The sequence below is a fragment of the Triticum aestivum genome, chromosome 5A, assembly GCF_018294505.1.
Source record: "Triticum aestivum cultivar Chinese Spring chromosome 5A, IWGSC CS RefSeq v2.1, whole genome shotgun sequence".
NCBI classification, from domain to species: Eukaryota; Viridiplantae; Streptophyta; class Magnoliopsida; order Poales; family Poaceae; genus Triticum; species Triticum aestivum.
The window spans coordinates 518,921,736-518,944,932 of NC_057806.1; positions in this window are offsets into that span (position 1 = coordinate 518,921,736).

Below are 23,197 nucleotides of genomic sequence, written 5' to 3' on the forward strand. Positions count from 1 at the left end.
GGTCAGGGGACCCCGCGCGCCCCCCGGCTCAGATCTTGATGGACCTCATCGATAAACTGACGACTATGTTGACTGGCATGGTAGAGCCGGCGGATAAAGCACAACATGACGCAGAGGTGGCACATGTACGTGAGGAGATGGTGCAAGCTAAAGAAAATCTAGCTGCAGAGGAAGTCAGGATGGCAGCAGAGCGGGCGGCTTTGGACGTTCGTGCTCAACAGCTTCAAGCGGAGACCTTCCGACTCTCGGTGGATCTGAACGCGTCGAACGAGGTCATGAGGAGGAGGAATCAGAAAACCTAATCTGGTTTGCCTCTGACGCTCGATCCTAGGAATCTTTTTCTCACACCTGGAGCCGGGTGAAGTAACCCGTCGGAGGCACCTCAGATTACAAAACCCGGTGCACCGGACTAGCCGCGCGCCATGGATCCGCCTCGTATAATTTCCGCTCCGCCTCATTATGTCCCAACGCCTCCGGGTCACTTTTCCAACCCTTTGGAAAACCTCATCGCAGCATCGTCTCGTTTGGCGGCTCTTCTGATGGAAGGTGACTCACCAGCGGCAATTAAAACACGGAGGGTAAGAGAACTTCTTCAAACAGCTCTGGTGCAGCAGGATGCATACTCCTACAGTCGAGACATGATCCATTCAACTCCTCGCCCAAGCCGGAGCCCGAGTTACAGTACGCATATGGAATGCGCAGATATGTCAAGTAAAGCTCAACGCCACAACCGGCCATACAGGCATGAGCCGGTGCGGGCTGGAGCCCTTAACTTGGCGGATCAGGAGAGGATTCGTCAAGAGGCGCAACGAGCAGTTCAAATGGCAGCAGACCAGGCGGCTCACCAAACTTTTCCGGCATATCCATCAACCTTGGTCGAGGTAGGAGTGGCCACAAGAACCGGAGGCATTCCTTGCTTGGTGCCGGCCATACGTAATGAGCGTTTGCCAAAGGACTTTAAGGGGCCTCGTAAGGTACCTAATTACATGGTTGATTTACAGCCCGGGGCTTCGACTGAGAGTTATGAGATGGCTATGGAGTTATTGGAGGTCAGCGATGCAGTAATGGGCAAGTATTTCACTATGATGTTAGATGGAACAGCTCGTACTTGGTTGAAGGGATTGCCACCCAATTCTATCGGCTCATGGGCGGAGTTGAAGGCCTGGTTCATCCAGAACTTTAAAGACACGTGTAAGAAGCCTATGATGATTGTCGACCTGACCAATTGCAAGTAAAAGGATGGTGAATCCACAACCCATTGGGTGCGCTGGGTCAAGGAGATAATACATTCATCTGATAATATGGATGCCGGCTCAGCGGTCTTGGTGTTGGAGAAAAAATGCCATTTTGAACCTCCGAAGCAGAAGCTGGGGTGGCTCAAGCGTGACTGTAATAACATGCGAACGTTGATGGCGGCTCTCGTCAAGTATGCTGATTCCGATACTACCAAGGACCCGATGTCTGACGAAGAAAAGGCAATGAAGGGAAAGAAGAACGACAATGGCAAGGGTCACCAGCATAACCCGGCAAATCAAGGAGGTAATAAACGTAAGGCTGATGAGTTTGTTGCTAACACCAATGCACATAGTAGAAATCAACGATGCAAGGGCAGACAGCCCCCTCGGTCGGGCGGGTCAGGTCCCACCCTTAAGCAATTATTGAATGAGCCTTGTCCAAAACACGGCACCCGGGAGAAGGCAGCCACCCACCTGCGGAAAGATTGTACGATCATTAAGGCATTTTAAAATTCAAACTCGTTTGATGGAGGTCATGGCCCAGGTGGCGGGTCAGGTGGAGGCGGTTTCCAAGGCCCGGGCGCCGGCTTAGGTGGAGGAGGATTCCATGGTCAGGGCCATACTGGTAACCAAGGAGGGTATAATCTGAAACCCGGCCAAGGTAATCAGCAGCAGCAGTCCAGATATCAGAGCAATCCGAAGCAGCTGAATAGTGGGCAATACCATGTATTCACCACTAGCTTATGTAAGAGAGACCAGAAACTTCACAAGAGGGCCGTCAATGCCATTGAGCCGGCGGTTCCACGTTACTTACGTTGGTCAGAGCAGCCTATGGTGTGGAGCAGAGAGGATCATCCACCCTGGGTCGATAATCCAGGTCACTTGGCTTTGGTGGTGGCACCTCAGGTTGGTGGATACAAATTCACTAAAGTACTCATGGATGGAGGCTGCAGCATCAACATCCTCTATTATGAGACGTTCCGCCGGATGGGATTGACTGATAACAGTCTTAAACAATCCAACACTGGTTTCATGGTGTGGTCCTGGCAAGTCGGCATACCCAGTGGGTAAGATTGAACTGGAAGTAGCCTTTGGGGATGAGTATGACTCCAGACCAGAAAAATTAACCTTTGAGGTGGTTAAGATCAAAAGCCCGTATCATGCTCTGTTTGGACAGCCGGCTTATGCCAAATTCATGGGTCGGCCGTGTTATGTGTATTTGCAGCTTAAGATGCCGGGTTATAAGAGCACCATCAAAGTACATGGGAGCCGGAAAATAGCCTTGGAGTGTGAAGAAGGTGATGCTGCCTATGCTGAATCTGTCTGTGCAACAGAGGAGTTAAAATTTTACAAAGATCATGTTGACCCAGCAGACATGACATCGTTAAAGAAACCAATAACAGAGCATGAGCCGGTGTTGAAGTTCAAATCAGCTGATGACACCAGGATGGTTGACTTTGTGCCTGGCGACTCATCAAAGCAGTTCAGCATCAGTGCTAACTTAGATCTAAAATAGGGAAGCGCGCTCATCGAGTTCATCCAAGAGAACTAGGACATCTTCACATGGAAACCTTCAGACATGCCGGGTGTCCCGAGGGAACTCGCTGAGCACACTCGCAATATCGATCCAAAGTTTAAACCTGTTAGACAATTTCTCCGACGGTTCAATGAAGAAAGGCATGATGACCCACAAGTACAGGGGATATATCGTAGTCCTTTCGATAAGTAAGAGTGTCAAACCCAACAAGGAGCAGAAGGAAATTATAAGCGGTTTTCAGCAAGGTATTCTCTGCAAGTAGTGAAATAAGTGGTAACAGATAGTTTTGTGATAAGATAGGTTGTAACGAGCAACAAGTAACAAAAGTAAATAAAGTGTAGCGAGGTGGCCCAATCCTTTTTTAGCAAAGGACAAGGCGGAACATACTCTTATAATAGGAAAAGCGCTCCCGAGGACACATGGGAATATCGTCAAGCTAGTTTTCATCATGTTCATATGATTCGCGTTCGATACTTTGATAATTTGATATGTGGGTGGACCGGTGCTTGGGTGTTGTTCTTACTTGAACAAGCATCCCACTTATGATTAACCTCTATTGCAAGCATCTGCAACTACAACAAAAGTATTAAGGGAAACCTAACCATAGCATGAAACATATGGATCCAAATCAGCCCCTTAAGAAGCAACACATAAACTAGTGTTTAAGCTTCTGTCACTCTAGCAACCCATCGTCTACTTATTACTTCCCAATGCCTTCCTCTAGGCCGAAATAATGGTGAAGTGTTATGTAGTCGACGTTCACATAACACCACTAGAGGCTAGACAACATACATCTTATCAAAATATCAAACGAATACCAAATTCACATGACTACTCATAGCAAGAGTTCTCCCTTGTCCTCAGGAACGAACGTAATTACTCACAAAGCATATTCATGTTCATAATCAGAGGGGTAATAATATGCATATAGGATCTGAGCATATCATCTTCCAACAATTAAACCAACTAGCATCAACTACAAGGAGTAATCAACACTACTAGCAACCTACTAGCACCAATCCCGGACTTTGGGACAAGAATTGGATACAGGAGATGAACTAGGGTTTGGAGATGAGATGGTGCTGGTGAAGATGTTGATGGAGATTGCCCTCTCCCGATGAGAGGAGCGTTGGTGATAATGATGGTGATGATTTCCCCCTCCCGGAGGGAAGTATCCCCGGCAGAACAGCTCTACCAGAGCTCTAGATTGGATCCGCCAAGGTTCCGCCTCGTGGTTGCGGAGTCTCATCTCGAAAAGTTCCTTCCTATTTTTTTCTCATCGAAAGACTTCATATAGGAGAAGATGGACATCGGAGAGCCACCAGGAGCCCACGAGGTAGGGGGCGCGCCCTAGGGGGGGCGCCCCCCACCCTCGTGAGAAGGGTGTGGGCCCCCTGGCCTTCATTTTTTGCGAGGATTTTTCTTTTTTATTTTAAGACGTTCCGTGGAGTTTCAGGACTTTTGGAGTTGCGCAGAATAGGTCTCTAATATTTGCTCCTTTTCAAGCCCAGAATTCCAGCTGCCGGCATTCTCCCTCCTTATGTAAATCTTGTAAAATAAGAGAGAATGGCCATAAGTATTATGACATAAAGTGAAATAACGGTCCATAATGCAATAAATATTGGTATAAAAGCATGATGCAAAATGGACGTATCAACTCCCCCAAGCTTAGACCTCGCTTGTCCTCAAGCGAAAAGCCACTAACAATAAATATGTCCTCATGTTTAGATGTCGAGGCGTCGATAAAAATAAAATACGGACATGAAGGCATCATGATTATTCTCATACAACAACATATATAGATTTTGTCATATGATTACTTATATTCAAGTGATGATCTATTGACAATACAAATGTATAAATCATAAACCTTATTGGGCTCCAACAAACTATAATCTGAGTCATTGAAGCAATTGCAATTTATCATAACATCGGAAAGAGTCTATGTCAGAGCTAAAAAGCAAGTCCACATACTCAACTATCATTTAGTCCTCCATAATTGCTAACACTCACGCGATATTTGTGGTTACGGAGTTTTAATCAGACACAGAGAAAGATAGGAGCTTATAGTTTTGCCTCACAACCTTTTACCTCAAGGGTAATGTCAACAATAATGGTTCATGCTCCCCTACATCCAATTAGATATATATATATATATATATATATATATATATATATATATATATATATATATATATATATATATATATCATGTTCTTTCCAACATGCTGAGCTTGCCAAAGGATAAAATGAATAAGAAAAGTTGAAGATCACCATGACTCTTGTAGAGGGTAGAAGATAATAATAAAGGGTAGGCCATTCGCAGAGGGAAGTAGATGTTGCCATGCGCTTTTATGGTTGGATATATAAGATCTCAATGCGAAAGAACGTCACTTTATATTGCCCCTTGTGATATGAACCTTTATTATGCAGTCCGTCACTTTTATTACTTCCACATCACAAGATCGTATAAAGCTTATTTCTCCCACACCAATCAATCATACATATTTAGAGCAATTTTTATTGCTTTGCACCGATGACAACTTACTTGAAGGATCTTATTCAATCCATAGGTAGATATGGTGGACTCTCATGGCAAAACTGGTTTAAGGATATTTGGAAGCACAAGTAGTATTTCTACTTGGTGCGGAGAATTTGGCTAGCATGAGGGGGAAAGGAAAGCTCAACAAGTTATAGGATCCATGACAACATACTTTATCTCAAATATAAGAAAGACATGACTCATTATGTTGTCTTCCTTGTCCAACATCAACCCTTTAGCATATCATATTTTAATGAGTGCTCACAATCATAAAAGATGTCAATGATAATATATCTATATATGAAAACCTCTCTTTCCTTATCACTTCCTATTAATTGCAACAATGACCAAAGCTATGTTTGCCAACTCCCAACAACTTTTAGTCATCATACTCTTTCTATGTGAAGTCATTACTCTCAATAAGATCAATATGAACTTTTTGTTTGTTTTTATTCTTTTCTCTTTTCTTTTATTCACCCAAGATCATGGCAAAATAATCAAGCCCTTGACTCAACACTAATCTTTATTATATATAGCTCACAGACTCTATTACATGGAGAGATCATAAAGCAAAACTCAAAACAGATCATGCTATAAACTTTATTCTACTAGATCAAGATACTACTAATAGGATCGAACTAAGAAAAACGGTAAAGATAGGAGTTGTGATTGTGATACGATACCGGGGCACCTCCCCCAAGCTTGGCAGTTGCCAAGGGGAGTGCCCATACCCATGTGATTATATCTCCTTGGTTGGTGAAGAAGGTGGCGGTGACGGATAATCGCACATCGAGCGTAAGAGGTCCTCCAGCTTGCGAATAATGCCCTTGAGTGCAACAATATGCTCCTTCAACCAAATGTTTTCTTATGTGAGATACTTGTTTTGAACATGAGCTAACTCAATCATCTTGAAAGCTTCGATCTCAGTTGGGTAAGAAGGTTATGATCAATTGGGAGGGTGTCTTTTGCTGCTGGAGCTTGATCCTCCGTGGCCTTCTTTATCCTTTCATCCTTTTTGACCCTCGTAGGTTCTTCCCTCTTCAGATCTATCTTCATTAGCTAAGCATCGTTGTAACCAATGTTGGAGGAGGAAGACGACATGATGCCTAGCCTGGAAAACCCTGATAGAAAACAGCTCGAAACAAGAACAGAGGAGGTTTGCGTGATACGGGAGTCAAAAACTTCGGGAGAATATATAATGAATTTTTACCGACCAAAGTACGTATCGTGCAAGAAAAGGGAGTCCGGAGGGCACACGAGGTGCTCACGAGGTAGGGGGCGCGCCCAGGGGGTAGGGCGCGCCCACCACCCTCGTGGGGCCCTCATGTCCTTCTCGAACTGCTACTTATTTTTCTATTTTTCTAAATATTCCAAAATGGAGAAATATTGCCTTAAAAATTGTTTTGGAGTCGGTTTACTTACCGTACCACATACCTATTCCTTTTCGGAGTCTGAAACGTTCCGGAAAGTGTCTCTTATGTATTCCTCCAGGGTTACGGTTTCAATAATATTGGTTTCAACATTTATGGGATTACCTGAGATACAATGTTTAATTCTTTGACCGTTTACCACCTTTGGATTTGTGCCCCCGAAGTTGTTGATTTTTATGGCACTGGAACGATAGACCTCTTCAATAACATAGGGGCCTTCCCATTTAGAGAGAAGTTTTCCTGCAAAAAATCTTAAACGAGAGTTGTATAGAAATACATAATCACCTACATTAAACTCATGCTTTTGTATCCTTTTGTCATGCCATCTTTTAACTTTTTCTTTAAACAACTTGGCATTTTCATAAGATTGGGTTCTCCATTCATCAAGTGAGCTAATATCAAATAACCTCTTCTCACCGGCAAGTTTAAAATCATAGTTGAGCTCTTTAATAGCCCAATACGCCTTATGTTCTAGTTCGAGAGGTAAGTGACATGCTTTTCCGTAAACCATTTTATACGGAGACATACCCATAGGATTTTTATATGCAGTTCTATAAGCCCATAATGCATCATCAAGTTTCTTGGACCAATTATTTCTAGACCTATTAACAGTCTTTTGTAAAATTAATTTGAGCTCTCTATTGCTCAACTCTACTTGACCACTAGACTGAGGGTGATAAGGAGATGCAATTCTATGATTAACATCATATTTAGCAAGCATTTTACGGAAAGCACCATGAATAAAATGTGAACCACCATCAGTCATTAAATATCTAGGGACTCCAAACCTCGGGAAAATAACTTCCTTAAGCATTTTAATAGAAGTGTTATGATCAGCACTACTAGTTGGAATAGCTTCTACCCACTTAGTAACGTAATCAACGGCAACTAGAATATGTGTGTATCCATTAGAGGCAGGAAAAGGTTCCATATAATCAAAGCCCCAAACATCAAACGGTTCAAGAAAACTTACAGGCATCCTTAAAGAGAGTAGGCCAATAAAAACCAGATTGCAATACCTTATGTGCAGTTCTGTCTCCAGCGTGGTGTCCTCCATAAGACTCAGAATGGCACTTGCATAGGATCTGTTCCTGTTCATGCTCAGGTACACAACGTCTAATAACACCATCTACTCCTTTATAAAGATGTGGGTCATCCCAAAAGTAATGTCTTAAACCATAGAAAAACTTTTTCTTTTGCTGGTATGTGAAGCTAGGTGGTATAAACTTAGCAACAATATAATTAGCATAATCAGCATACCATGGAGTACTATGAGAAGTACTTATAACATTTAATTGTTCATCAGGAAAGCTATCATTAATAGGTAGTGGGTCATCAAGAATATTTTCTAACCTAGACAAGTTGTCTGCAACGGGGTTCTCAGCTCCCTTTCTATCAACAATATGCAAATCAAATTCTTGTAGCAAGAGAACCCATCTAATAAGTCTAGTTTTAGCATCTTTCTTTTCCATAAGATATTTAATAGCAGCATGATCAGTTTGAATAGTTACTTTAGAATCAACAATATAGGATCTGAACTTATCACAAGCAAATACAACTGGTAAGAGTTCTTTTTCAGTAGTAGCATATTTTCTTTGAGCATTATCTAGAGTCTTACTAGCATAATGAATAACATTTAATTTCTTATCAACTCTTTGCCCTAGAACAGCACCTACAACATAATCACTAGCATCACACATAATTTCAAAGGGCAAGTTCCAATCAGGTGGCTGAACAACAGGTGCAGAGACTAATGCTTTCTTAAGTATTTCAAATGCTTCTACACAATCATCATCAAAGACAAACGGTATATCTTTTTGCAATAAATTAGGCAGAGGCCGAGAAATTTTTGAGAAGTCCTTAATGAACCTCCTATAAAATCTGGTGTGACCAAGGAAACTTCTTATACCTTTGATGTCCTTGGGACATGGCATCTTTTCAGTAGCATCAACCTTGGCTTTATCAACTTCAATACCTCTTTCAGAAACTTTGTTCCCCAAGACAATACCTTCATTAACCATAAAGTGGCACTTTTCCCAATTCAAGACAAGATTAGTTTCTTCACATCTCTGCAAAACTCAATCAAGATTGCTCAAGCAATCATCAAAAGAGGAACCATAGACCGGAAAGTCGTCCATGAAAACCTCACAAATCTTTTCACGAAAGTCAGAGAATATAGCCATCATGCATCTTTGAAAGGTAGCAGGTGCATTACATAAACCAAAAGGCATACGTTTATAAGCAAAAGTACCAAAAGGGAATGTAAAAGTAGTCTTTGATTGATCTCTAGCCGACACAGGTATTTGAGAGAAACCAGAATAACCATCTAGAAAGCAATAGTGTGTATGTTTGCATAATCTTTCTAGCATTTGATCAATAAAAGGTAAGGGGTAATGATCTTTCTTAGTAACTTTATTTAATTTGCGGAAATCAATTACCATCCTAAAACCTGTGATAATTCTTTGTGGAATCAATTCATATTTATCATTAGGAACAACAGTAATACCTCCCTTCTTAGGGACACAGTGGACAGGACTTACCAACTCACTATCAGCAACGAGATAGATTATACCTGCCTCTAGAAGCTTTAGTATTTCTTTTCTCACCACTTCTTTCATTTTAGGATTCAGACGTCGTTGAGGATCACCAACTGGTTTGGTGTCTGCTTCCAAATTTATTTTATGTTGGCATAGAGTGGGACTAATGCCCTTAAGATCATCAAGAGTATATCCAATAGCAGCACGATGCTTCTTCAGAGTTTTCAATAATCTTTCTTCTTCATGCTCTGAAAGGTTAGCACTAATAATAACAGGACATATCTTCTTTTCATCAATATAAGCAAATTTAAGATTATCATGCAACGGTTTAAGCTCAAACATGGGATCACCCTTGGGTGGAGGAGGATCCCCTAAGATTTCAATAGGCAAGTTGTAATGCAGAATAGGTTCCTATTTAAAGAATACTTCATCTATTTCCCTTCTTTGATTGATGAACATATCATTTTCATGGTCTAGCAAATTGTGTTCTAAAGGATCACTAGGAGGTACGGCAATAGAAGCAAGACCAATAATTTCATCCTTACTAGGTAATTCTTCCTCACGATGTTGTTTACTAAATTTAGAGAAATTAAACTCATGAACCATATCATCCAAGCCAACAGTAACAACATTCTTAGTGTAGTCTATGGTAGCATTGACACTATTTAAGAAGGGTCTACCAAATATAATGGGACAAAAGCTATCTTGAGGGGAAGTAAGAACAAGAAAATCAGTAGGATACTTAGTTTTCCCAAACAAGACTTCAACATCTCTAACAATTCCAATTGGTGCAATAGTATCTCTATTAGCAAGTTTAATTGTGACATCAATATCTTCTAACTCAACAGGTGCAATATCATGCATAATTTCTTTGTATAAGTCATGAGGTATAACACTAGCACTTGCACCCATATCACATAAGCCATGATAATAATGATCTCCTATTTTAACAGAAATAACAGGCACGCCTACCACAGGTCTATGCTTATCTTTAGCACAAGGTTTAGCAATTCTATCAGTTTCACCTTCGAACTGGATAACATGCCCATCAATATTATCAGACAAGAGATCTTTAACAATAGCAATATTAGGTTCTACTTTAACTTGCTCAGGAGGTGTATAAGTTCTAATATTGCTTTTACGAACAACAGTAGAAGCTTTAGCATGATCTTTTATTCCAACAGGGAAAGGTGGTTTCTCAATATAAGAAGTAGGAACAATAGGATAATTATAAGTGACAGTCTTTTCTTCAACTTTAATAGGTGCAGCTACTTTTACTTCTATGGGAGGATGATATTCAGACCACTTCTCCTTAGGGAGATCAACATAAGTAGCAAAAGATTCACAGAAAGAAGCTACTATCTCAGAGTCAAGTACATATTTAGTGCTAAACTTACGGAAAATATGGGTATCCATAAAAGATTTAACACAATCAAACTTAGGTGTCATACCTGACTCCTTACCTTCGTCGAGGTCCCAATCTTCAGAGTTGCATTTAATTCTATCCAATAAATTCCATTTGAATTCAATAGTCTTCATCATAAAAGAGCCAGCACAAGAAGTATCGAGCATGGTGCGGTTGTTTTCAGAAAGCCAAGCATAAAAAGTTTGCATAATTATTTTCTTGAGAGCTCATGATTGGGGCATGAATATAACATTGATTTAAGCCTCCCCCAAGCTTGAGCAATGCTTTCTCCTTCGTGAGGCCAGAATTATATATATAATTGCGATCACGATGAACAAGATGCATAGGGTAATACTTTCGATGAAATTCCAGCTTCAATCTTTTATAGTCCCAGAATCTCATATCATCACATAGCCTATACCATATCAATGCGTCTCCCTTCAAAGATAAAGGGAAGGCCTTCTTCTTAGCAACATCATCGGGTATACCTCCAAGCTTAAATAATCCACAAACTTCATCCACATATATTAAGTGCTCATCAGGATGCTTTGTTCCATCTCCTGTAAAAGGGTTATCTAGTAGTTTTTCCATCATACCTGAAGGAAATTCAAAAGGAGTTTCATTTTCAATAGGTTTAGTAGGTTGAGGAGAAACTCTTTGCTCTACTAGACGGGGTGAAGATGCCCCGAACAAGCCCCTCAGAGAATTACTTTCCATAGTAACAAGTGACAGTAAATTTCAGCACACTATATAAATTTTTCCTTGCCAAATTCCACCTACCAAAGACACTACACTCCCCAGCAATGGCGCCAGAAAAGAGTCTTGATGACCCACAAGTATAGGGGATCTATCGTAGTCCTTTCGATAAGTAAGAGTGTCAAACCCAACGACGAGCAGAAGGAAATGATAAGCGGTTTTCAGCAAGGTATTCTCTGCAAGTACTGAAATAAGTGGTAACAGATAGTTTTGTGATAAGATAGGTTGTAACGAGCAACAAGTAACAAAAGTACATAAAGTGCAGAAAGGTTGCCCAATCCTTTTGTAGCAAAGGACAAGCCGGAACAAACTCTTATAATAGGAAAAGCGCTCCCGATGCCAAATTCCGTGGAGTTTCAGGACTTTTGGAGTTGCGCAGAATAGGTCTCTAATATTTGCTCCTTTTCCAGCCCAGAATTCCAGCTGCCGGCATTCTCCCTCCTTATGTAAATCTTGTAAAATAAGAGAGAATAGCCATAAGTATTGTGACATAAAGTGAAATAACAGTCCATAATGCAATAAATATTGGTGTAAAATCATGATGCAAAATGGACGTATCAAGGCACAAGGCCATTGGAGAAGAGGTGGCTCGGCTTTTGGCAGCTTGGTTCATTGTAGAAATCTTTCACCCAGAGTGGTTAGCCAACCCGTTGCTTGTACTAAAAAAGTATGGCACCTGGCGAATGTGTGTGGATTACACCGATCTGAACAAGGCTTGTCCGACTGATCCTTTTGCCCTCCCCCGTATCGATCAGATCATTGACGCTACGGCGGGTTGCACACGTTTGAGTTTCTTGGATGCTTATTCTGGTTATCATCAGATCAAGATGGCAGTTAAGGATCAGGAGAAGACGGCTTTTATCACTCCTTTTGGGGCTTTCTGCTATGTGTCTATGCCTTTTGGGCTTAAGAGTGCCCAGGCGACTTACCAACGGTGTGTGCAAAATTGTCTTCACGATCAAATTGGGCGTAATGTTCATGCTTATGTGGATGATATAGTGGTAAAATCCAGGAAAGAGGAAACCTTGGTCACAGATCTGAAAGAGACTTTCGATAATCTCCGGGTCTACAAAATGATGCTTAACCCGGCCAAATGTGTTTTTGGAGTCCCAGCCGGCAAGCTCTTGGGTTTTTTGGTGTCTAACCGAGGTACTGAGGCTAATCCGGAGAAAATCAAGGCAATTACATCCTTGGCCAAACGAACATGCATCAATGACATTCAACAACTGGCGGGCCGTGTTGCTGCTTTGAGCCGGTTCATAAGCAGGTTAGGGGAGAAAGCAATGCCTCTGTATCAGATGATGAAGAAAATAGATGATTTTGTTTGGAGCGATGCTGCAAACTCTAATCTTGAAGATATGAAGACACAGCTTGCTGAGCCGCCGGTCATTGCTGCTCCAGTTGAGAAAGAGTCGCTATTGTTATACGCGGCCGCCAACTCACGAGCTGTTAGTGTGGCTATTGTGGTGGAGCGCAAGGAGGCTCGCAAGGAGCACCCGGTTCAATGGCCGGTTTATTACGTCAGTGAGGTGCTAATTGAATCCAAGCAACGATATCCACATTGGTAGAAGCTCGTCTATGGGATGTTCATGACAAGCCAGAAGCTTAAGCATTATTTTCAGGGACATCCAATCACTGTGGTTAGCTCTGCTCCGTTGGGAGACATCATTCAAAATAGAGAATCCACTGGGCGAGTCGCCAAGTGGGCAATTGAGCTTGGATCTCATGGGTTGAAGTATGTGCCACATACTGCGATCAAATCTCAAGCACTGGTTGACTTCATTAATGACTAGACAGAGATGGAGGTGCCGGAAGAGAAAGCAGACAACACGTATTGAACTATTCATTTTAATGGGTCCAGACAGTTGGAAGGCTCGGGGGCTGGAGTTGTGTTAACCTCTCCGCGAGTTGACAAATTTTGTTATGTGTTACGGTTGATGTTTCCTTGCACTAACATCGCAACAGAGTATGATGCCTTGCTCCATGGTTTTCGAGTGGCAAAAGAGATGAGTTTGAGCCATGTCAGATGTCTTGGCGACTCAGATCTAGTGGCTCAACAGGTATTAGGCAAGTGGGATTCCAAGGACCCTCTCATGGCGGCTTATCATCAGGAGGTTGATGCTGTTGCAGGACATTTTGAAGGTTATCAGGTGGAGCACATTGACCATCGAAAGAACGAAGCGATTGATGCCTTAAGCCGGCTGGGTTCTCAGCGTAAGCTGGTACCACCTTACACCTTTTTGGATGTTTTGCATAACCCCTCTGTCAAGTTGGCCACAAAAGAAAATTTAGCTGTTCCTGACCCGGAGGCGCAGTTGGTGGCGGCTCTTCTTGTCATCCCAGATTGGACAGTGTCGTTCTTGGCCTACATGACCTGGGGAGAGTTACAAGCGGATGAGACCGTGGCTCGACAGATAACCCGACGGTCTAAGTCAATGACGATTTTGGATGGAGAATTATACCATCACAGCGTTCTGGGAGTGTTTCAGCGGTGTGTTTCCCCCGAAGAAGGTCAAGAAATCCTTCGTGAGATCCATGAAGGCGATTGTGGTTATCACGCCGGGTCAAAATCTCTGGTGGCCAAGGCTTTTCGTCACGGTTTTTACTGGTTGACGTCTCACGCTGATGCAGAAGATCAGGTCAGAAGTTGTGATGGATGTGAAAAGTTTGCACGACGGGCGCATGTGCCAGCTCAGGAGCTCCGGATGATTCCAATCACTTGGCTGTTTGCGGTCTGGGTGCTTGACATGGTGGGACCTTTCAAAAGGTCTAAGGATAAAAAGACACATCTCTTGGTGGCAGTTGATAAATTCACTAAGTGGGTTGAGGTGGAGCCAGTGAGTAAGTGTGACGCGGCCATGGCGGTTCAGTTCATGAAAAAGGTGATCTTCTGTTTTGGTTTTCCACACAGCATTACCGCTGACAATGGCACTAATCTATCCCAAGGGGCTATGGAGGAGTTTTGTCAATGTGAGCACATCCGGCTTGATGTTTCTTCTGTAGCTCATCCTCAATCCAATGGTCAAGCTGAGAGAGCCAATCAGGAAATTTTGAAAGGTCTCAAACCGCGGATTATGGTTCCCTTACAGCGAACGCCACGTTGTTGGGTAAAGGAATTACCCTCGGTGTTGTGGAGTATCAACACCACACCTAACAGGTCGATAGGTTACACACCTTTCTTCATGGTTTATGGAGCAGAAGCAGTGTTGCCTGGTGACATCGGTCATGACTCGCCCCGTGTGGTGGCTTATGTTGAAGCTAATAATGAGCAAGCCATACAGGATGCACTTGACTTGTTGGATGAAGAAAGAGACTTAGCAGCGGCCCGGTCAGCAATTTATCAACAGGATCTGCGCTGTTATCACAGCCGCCGGGTTATGTCCAGGACTTTTTAGGAAGGCGACTTGATGCTCCGGCTCATCCATGATCTGTCAGATGCACACAAGTTATCCCCACCTTGGGAAGGACCCTTTGTGGTCAGTAAGAACTTAAACAACAGGTCATATTACCTCATTGACGTTCGAGAGCACAAAGACTCACGTAAGTCGGAGGAGGAGACCCGCCGGCCGTGGAACATTGCTCAACTTCAGCCATACTACACCTGAGCCACCGGCTCTCATCATGTACATACTTTGACATTATATATACCATGATAAGTAATAAAGTAAGACCATCAGTCTCTTTTCTTTTCAAAGATTATGCATCTTTGTTATTTCTTATTTTCAAATGACTATTAAGGAGCTGATCATATTTGAATCAAGTATAACCTTTTTTGGTCTGGCTTATGATCGTATCCGAGTCTGGCTGGAAATCTAATGGTCACTTGGGGGCTTCCTGTTCAAACATAGGTCGTATTCGAACCAAACAGAACATAGCTGTCGTAACCCTCTTGATCAGCTCAAGGCCAAACTCTCTTGGGGGCTTCTTGATTGGATCCGAATCATCGCTTAACCCCTTTTGGCTCCGACTTGGATCGTATGCGAATCAGGGTCGTTAAAAACCTCTCAAGGTCATTTGGGGGCTTCCTGTTCAAACATAGGTCATATTCGAACCAAAGAGAACATAGATGTTGGTACCCTCTTGATCGGCGCAACGCCAAAACCATTGGGGGCTATATGGTCATATTCGAACCTTAGCTTAACCCCTTTGGTCTGGTTTACTGATCGCATTCGAATCAGAAGCCCCCAACCTTTTGAATACAAGGTTAAATTATGCTTATTATCTGTTGTTTGCCTTTTAGTTTTTTGTTGTCTCAATATTACAAATAACTAGCCTGGTCTTCTTCACCGGCTCGACTATTTGACAACACAGCTACCAAGGTATAATGATCAATTTAATCACCCGGGTTATTCAAGCCGGCGGTCTAAGGATCAAAAGGTACAAGGTATGGTTATTACTTATACCCAATTACCTGTTGCATTAACTAAAAGAGTTAGTCTCAGCCCTTGTCCTTTGTTTATATATGTTTCTGATTCCTGTTGTGGTAAACATAATGGCTCTAAACCGGGTGTTTTAACCCGTTTGGTTCTAAGCTGCCAAGCCAGTCTTTTCCTTTGTATCTACAGGAACAAAGTTCAAATGTTGCAGAAACAAACATTAAATACGATGCATACATTGCCATCAGGAAACACAGAATCACATAGAAGTATTTTATGCGTGATGGCATAACCAAAGCATACAGTGTTTTCACAGCTAAGCTATTACAAGGCTTTATTGTCACTCCCTCGCCGGTTCACTACCTTCTGTTTTCTGGAAGTTGGGTTTTGACCAATCAAAACCCTTGACGGCGACAAATTCGGCCTCGTCGTTGATCAGGCCGACCGGGTCAACTTCGGGGGAAAATGTGTCTTCTCTTACCGGTGGGATCAAATCTATTACCTTGTACGAGGGACTGGCCATCTTCTTATTCTCACTATCAAAACCCGGCTGATATTTGTCAATATTGGTATCATCTCCAAGGGTAGTTGCGTGAGGCCTGACTCCGCGCACGCAAGCCATGAATTCATCCTGCTCAAAGGGAGATCCATCTTCCTTCATGGTGGGATAGCCTCTGGCCACGTCCACCGGGTCTAGCTCTGGCACCCAAGCCTTGGAGCGGCTCAGGGCAGTCAAAGCCCCGACTCGCGCACAGGAGCGTTTCACTTCTTGAAATCTGGCAGGCAGGATTGACAGTTTCTTCAGGACGTCGCTAAGCCGGTTGGGTCCTTGATTGGCAGGAGAGATGGCGGCAATTTCCCGCTGTGCGCCAATATACAGTTGTTCTACCAAAGTATACACTGCCTTCAGTTTCATCAAAGGATCTTGGCTTAGATTTTTTCTTCGTGGGCCTGCACATATTTTATACACAAAGTTAGCTGGCGGCTTATACTCCAAATCAGTAAAAAGCACACAAAATTAAAGTCGGACGGCTTACCAAAGATGGCAGCCACCATTTGAGACACCTGGCCCTTTAAACCATTCAGCTCTGTTGAAATCTCTTCAAGGGATGTTTCGGCCTTCTCAGCGTGTTGGGTTAGAAGCGTTTTTTCCTCTTCCTGAGTTTTCTTCTTGGCAGCGAAGCTGGTCTTTAAATTTTCCATCTCAGAGAGACTTATTTGCAGTTTGGATTTAGCAAATTTGATTACTGCCTCCTGACTCGCTAGCCGGGTCTTTGCATCAGTCAATTGCGAGTTCAATTCAGATATACTTTAATGTATGCCAAATCAAATTTTTATTACTAAAGATATACTTTAAGTCCCAAGTACCATACAAAGTAACATCACTTGGCACTTGGGGGATAATGTATGCAGTTCAACAAGTTTCTCAAGGTTAAGCCGGAGTATTAAGTCCTTTGAATACGGTACCAAACAATTTAAAGTACCGGCTCACTTATGATCAAAATGAACCGGCCCTTGGGGACTACATGTGAAGCTTTGTTCTATTGAATTCAAGAAAAGTTTCAAAGCTAAAGGTCTCGGCCTATATTTTAAAGTTTACAGATCATTCTGGTTCTCTCATAATCTGAAGACCTGGGGGCTGAAGGAATATAGATAAGCCGGAAGAACGTACCTCGTATTTCAACTACAGCTGTTGGACCATTTCAATCTCAGAGTCGCGACTGGAGTGTACATGGCTGAGATAGCTGGATAAAATATCATTGGCATTTAGATGGTCATAGTTGGCAACATCAAAGCGAACTTTCTGCCTCTCCAATGCCTCTTGTTTAGTAGTACACCGAGCCAGCACGGTTGGATTCCCTGGTTCAATAAAGCGGCTCCCGGTGATCTGAATGTCTTGTGTAGACGGTGATTGCGGGTTCGCTAAGCTTGATCGTCCAGTAGCAGACGGGTTCACAGTGGTTTCATCAAATGACGGCTCAGGAGGATTTGCTTCTACATCAACAGGCGGGTCTCCTGGAGCGTCGGTTAACGGAGAAGATGGCCTGGCCGGGTCAGATGCAAGCACTGGCGGGTATTCCACCGGTTTAGCTACCTTGACTTTCTTGGATTTAGCTTGGCCACTAAGAAAAATGTTGCAAGATTGTTAGTATAAAGATACAATTTGAACAACCCGGAAAATATGAGGAGTTTTCATTACCCAGAGACAGTTTTGAAGGCCGAAAATTGCGTCTGCGATGAGTTGCTAGAAGAGCGAGACACCTCCTGAAAAGGATAAAATAGAGTTAAAAGAAATACAAGGGGAAGGATCCATTAAACAGAGTTAAAGACAGAAAGAGGTAAACCTCATTCGGACGCTTCCGAGGAGTTTGTTGAAGAACAACAGCCGGCTCATCTTCAGTCCAAGCTTGACGGCGGCTCTCATTTTGCTGCTTTTTCAAACAAAAGATGGGATCCAAGTGAGCTAAAGGGTTAGAAAACCTTACTTTACGGATCACTCGTCGAACTTTTTGTCTTGGCAAGGGCTCTGAGTCGAAGGAAATGATAGTTACCTCTACTTCCACAGCCAGACTGGCCCCAGTGTCATCCTGGTAATGATCAGTGTCAATAAGATTGTTAAAAAATTGGCCAATGGAATCAAGGGCTACCTCCGAATCAGATGTATCATCAAGCTTCATCAAATCTTCAGTAGTGCTCTTTTTCTTCTTTTTCGACCTCCGGGTTGTTTTCTTGGCGTTTATGGCGGTGACTTTCGCTTTCTTGGCAGCCTCGTGGTCATACTTAAATTTCCAGAAGTCAGAGTTGGCCTGCAGACAGGTAGAAACAAGATAAAGAGTCAGGCAAGTATTAAAACAATACGGCTGGGAAAATACAAAAGACAGAAATAACGACATCCTTACTTCTAGCACCGGGTTAAGCTGCCAGAAGGGGTTTAACCCGACGACACTGCAATCTTCGTATTTCCCGTTCACTAGAAGAGTTGACGTTGAGACAATATCTTGTTCTGTCAATTGAACGGGGTTGTGACGAAGAGAGTCATTGGGCCTCCACCATACTCATACATTAGCTTTGACAGGCGGCTCAAAGGGACGACCCGCCATGAGATCCAGCAGCGGGTCAGATCAACTCCAGTTAACCCATTCCCCAATAGAGCATTGATCATTTTGATAGATGGTATCAACCTCTTGCATTCAGCGACGATAAGCTTATTAGGGAGCGCGAACTTGGAATCAAGACGATCAGGGCGGTAACCCGGCAGTGGCTTCTTGTTTGCTGGTGAAGTGTCCCGGCAGTAGAACCAAGTCTGGTTCCAGTCCTTTGGGTGACTTGGTAAGACAATGAGGGGGAAGACGGTACCCTGCCGACGCTGAATTGATATGCCTCCAAGCTCTAAGCTAAGGCCATTGGTGCACTTGTTCTGGAGGTTTAGATAAAAGTATTCTCTAAAAAACTCCACGGTCGGCTCTTGTTGAAGATATACCTCACAAAGCACTTGGAAGTTACAGATGTTAGATATGTAGTTGGGCCGAAATCTTGAGTGTGGAGCTTGAAAAAGTGGAGGACCTCTCTTAAGAACTTTGAGCCGGGCGGTGAGAAGCCACTGTTCATGTGGTCAGTAAAAACAATCACCTCACCGTCTCTCGGATTGGGCCGTTCTTCTTCCGGGTCAGGGGCACGGTAAGACATGACGGTTTTCGCTAGTAGAAATCCTATGGTGAAGAACTCTTTTAAACGTTCCTCAGTTATGGTTGAGGGAACCCAGTTACAGATGGTTGGTGTTTTGGACGGCATGATGTGCAAGGAACTGAAAAGAAAAGCAACATGCCGGTTCAGTTTAATGGTGAGATTGACAGTTAAGTGATGAAGATGCAAACAAGTAATGGAGGCTTAGTTAAGGGCTAATGACATATAAGGAAAATTAAGCCGGCATGATAAGCCGCCATGACTACAAATATTTGAAGAAGGCAAATTCAGCTAAGTATTGAGACAAACAAGTTTCCTACATTGCTTGGTATTATTCCAGATCAAATGGTTATTCAAAATGAAAACAATTCTAGACCTAAAATGTTTAGTGCAGAAGAGTCGGTAAGTTCTGAAGCAGCCTTTTTAATCATAGAAAGGGATATGTGGATCAAGAAGAGGTACAAAAACACTACCGCGCGAGCATATATATGAATTTTTGGATCAGAAAAGGCTGGCAGTGGAAGAAGTATGATGAACTATGAAGAACATGCACGAGCTTGGAAACCCTAATGCAGATCTGAGAAACGAAGGAAAGAAAACTTATGGTTGCAGGTCCACTGCGGAGGTCACCGCGGTTTCTCTGGATTAGTTCAGGTTGATGCAGCGTCCAAAGTCAATGGAGACGAAGATGAGGTGCGGTGGAGGTAGAACTCGAGCACCAGGGGGTTTGTGAGAGGAAGAAGACGGAGCGAGAGAGGAAAGTGAGAAGGCCGAGGCGTGCCTATTTATAAGGGAAAGATGCGAACAGACAGGCGCGAATATCATGGAAGAGCTGAATAATGGTTATCTAGCTACATAGGCGCCTCCATTCTCGAGAGACATTAAAGATAAAAGATCCGTTGGGAGATGACGTCATGAAAGTTTTTTGCGTTTTCAAAAGACGACATCATGGCGGGTTACAACAACCTCAGCGAAGATAAGAAGATGTAGTTTTGTCTAAGTATTGAAGATTGACCAAGAACGAAGTTCAAAGTCATCCTGGGGCCTAATGTTGGGGATATTACTATCAGTATGACCCGCCCAGGAGGGGCCGGGTCAGCCCCAATGGCGGGTTACATAAGAAGCCTAGTGAACATCCAAGATGATAGTTTATTAAACTTTATAGAAGGCCCAAAGGCTTGGGGGCGGCTTAAGGCCCGATATTGTAAAACCGCCATATGTAAGGAAAGACTTGTAAAGAAAGGCATGTAAAGGAAGTCACTGATCCGGACACGATTATCAGCCGGTCGGTACTGTGTAGGCCACTAGGCGTCAACCCATGTATATAAGGGGACGACCCGGTGGCGGCTTAGGGCAAGAAACAAGAAGTCGATAACCAAGCCAGCGAGTTGAGCCTCTTGGTGATCGAAACCCCAGCAATACCAATCCCAACTAGACGTAGGCTTTTACCGTCATCGCAAGGGGCCGAACTAGTATAAAACCCTCTCATGTCCTTTGTCTCGATTAAAACCCTCTAGTGCTTGTGGTTATGTTGCTGTCCTTTGGTGCCCATCATATGAGCGCGCACATGGATTACACCATAGGGTTAGTTGTATGTTGATAGGACTATGTATTGGAGGGAAAGAGTGACAGAAGCTTCAACCTAGCATAGAAATTGATGCATACGGGATTGAAGGGGGACCAATATATCTTAATGCTACGGTTGGGTTTTACCTTAATGAACGTTAGTAGTTGCGGATGCTTGCTAATAGTTCCAATCATAAGTTCATACAATTTGTTCTACCTTGACGGAACATTCGTTCTACCTTTAGCTCCTCATTGGGTTCGACTCTCTTACTTATCGAAAGAGGCTACAATTGACCCCCCATAGTTGTGGGTTATCACCTTACTTAGCGGTTCCTGATGTATTGGGATCACCACGGCCTTCCAATAGTTATGAGCGCGCGATGGGGAAGGGGAAAAAGAATGGTAATAACAAGGGGCAGCAGCACAATCTGGCAGGTCATGGGAATAACGGTAAGCGCAAGGCAGACAATAGTTTGGACTTTGTGGCTAACACCAATGCTCGGGATAGCGGTTAGCGTCGTAAGGACAAACCACCCCAGAGGGGCGGAGGGTCAGGCCCCAATCTGGAGCGCCTGTTAAATCAACCTTGTCCAAAGCATGGATAGAAGGAGAAACCAGCTTCGCATCTTTGGAAGGATTGCTACATCATGCGAGAGTTCAAAAATTCCAATATGTTCCAATACGACAATGGCCCGCCCGACGGTTTAGGAGGCGGTTTTCATGGTCCAGGTTATGGAGGCGGCAGCTCCTGTTCAGGATTCCAAGGCCATCAGACCAGACACGATAATCAGGGCAATCAGTGAGGTTATAACCATCAGGGGAATCAGCAGCAACAGCAGTGAGGTTATCAGAGCAATCCGAAGCAGTTGAATAGTGGGTAGTATCACGTCTTCACCACTAGCTTGTGTAAGTGTGATCAGAAGCTTCACAAGAGGGTCGTGAACTCTATTGAACCGGCAGTGCCTCAGTATTTGCGCTGGCCTGAACAACCAATTTTATGGAGTCAAGAGGATCACCCACCCCGGGTTGATAATCTGGGTCATCTAGCCTTAGTGGTGGCACCTCAAGTTGGGGGGTATAAGTTCACCAAGGTGCTTATGGATGGAGGAAGTAGTATGAATATCCTTTACTATGATACTGTCTGCAGTATGGGATTGACAGATAAGAACCTTAAACCGTCGAACACCGTTTTTCATGGTGTGGTGCCTGGTAAGTCGGCGTATCCAGTAGGCAAGATAGCCCTAGAGGTCGATTTTGGAGATGATCATGATTCAAGGTCAGAAACGTTGACTTTTGAAGTGGTGACAATCAAAAGTCTGTATCATGCCTTGTTCGGACGACCGGCTTATGCCAAGTTCATGGCGAGGCCGTGTTATGTGTATCTACAGCTTAAGATGCTGGGTCATAAGGGGACCATCACAGTACATGCGAGCAGGAAGATTGCTTTGGAATGTGAAGAGGGTGATGCGGCTTATGCTGAGTCAGTTTGTGCCACAGAGGAGTTGAAGTTTTATAAAGACAAGGTTGATCCGACAGACATAACTTCCTTGAAAAAACCAACTACGGAGTATGATCCAACGTTGAAGTTTAAATCGGCTACAGACACTAAGATGGTTGATTTTGTTACTGGCGATTCATCCAAATAGGAAAGTGCGCTCATCGAGTTCATCCGTGAGAACTGGGACATCTTTGCATGGAAGCCTTCTGACATGCCAGGTGTACCGAGGGAACTCGCTGAGCACACACTTAATATAGATCCTAAGTTTAAACAGGTCAGGCAGTTTCTCCGCCGCTTCAATGAAGAAAGGCGTAAGGCTATTGGTGAGGAGGTAGCTCGGCTATTGGCCGCAGGGTTTATTGTGGAGGTCTTACACCCGGAGTGGCTGGCTAATCCGGTACTGGTTCTTAAGAAAAACGGCACTTGGCGTATGTGTGTCGACTACACAGACTAGAACAAGGCTTGTCCAGCTGATCCCTTTGCCCTCCCTCGTATTGATCAGATTATTGATGATACGGTAGGTTGTGACCGTTCGTGTTTTCTGGATGCTTATTCTGGTTATCATCAGATCAAAATGGCAGTTAAGGACCAGGAGAAGACAACTTTTATAACGCCCTTTGGAGCCTTCTGC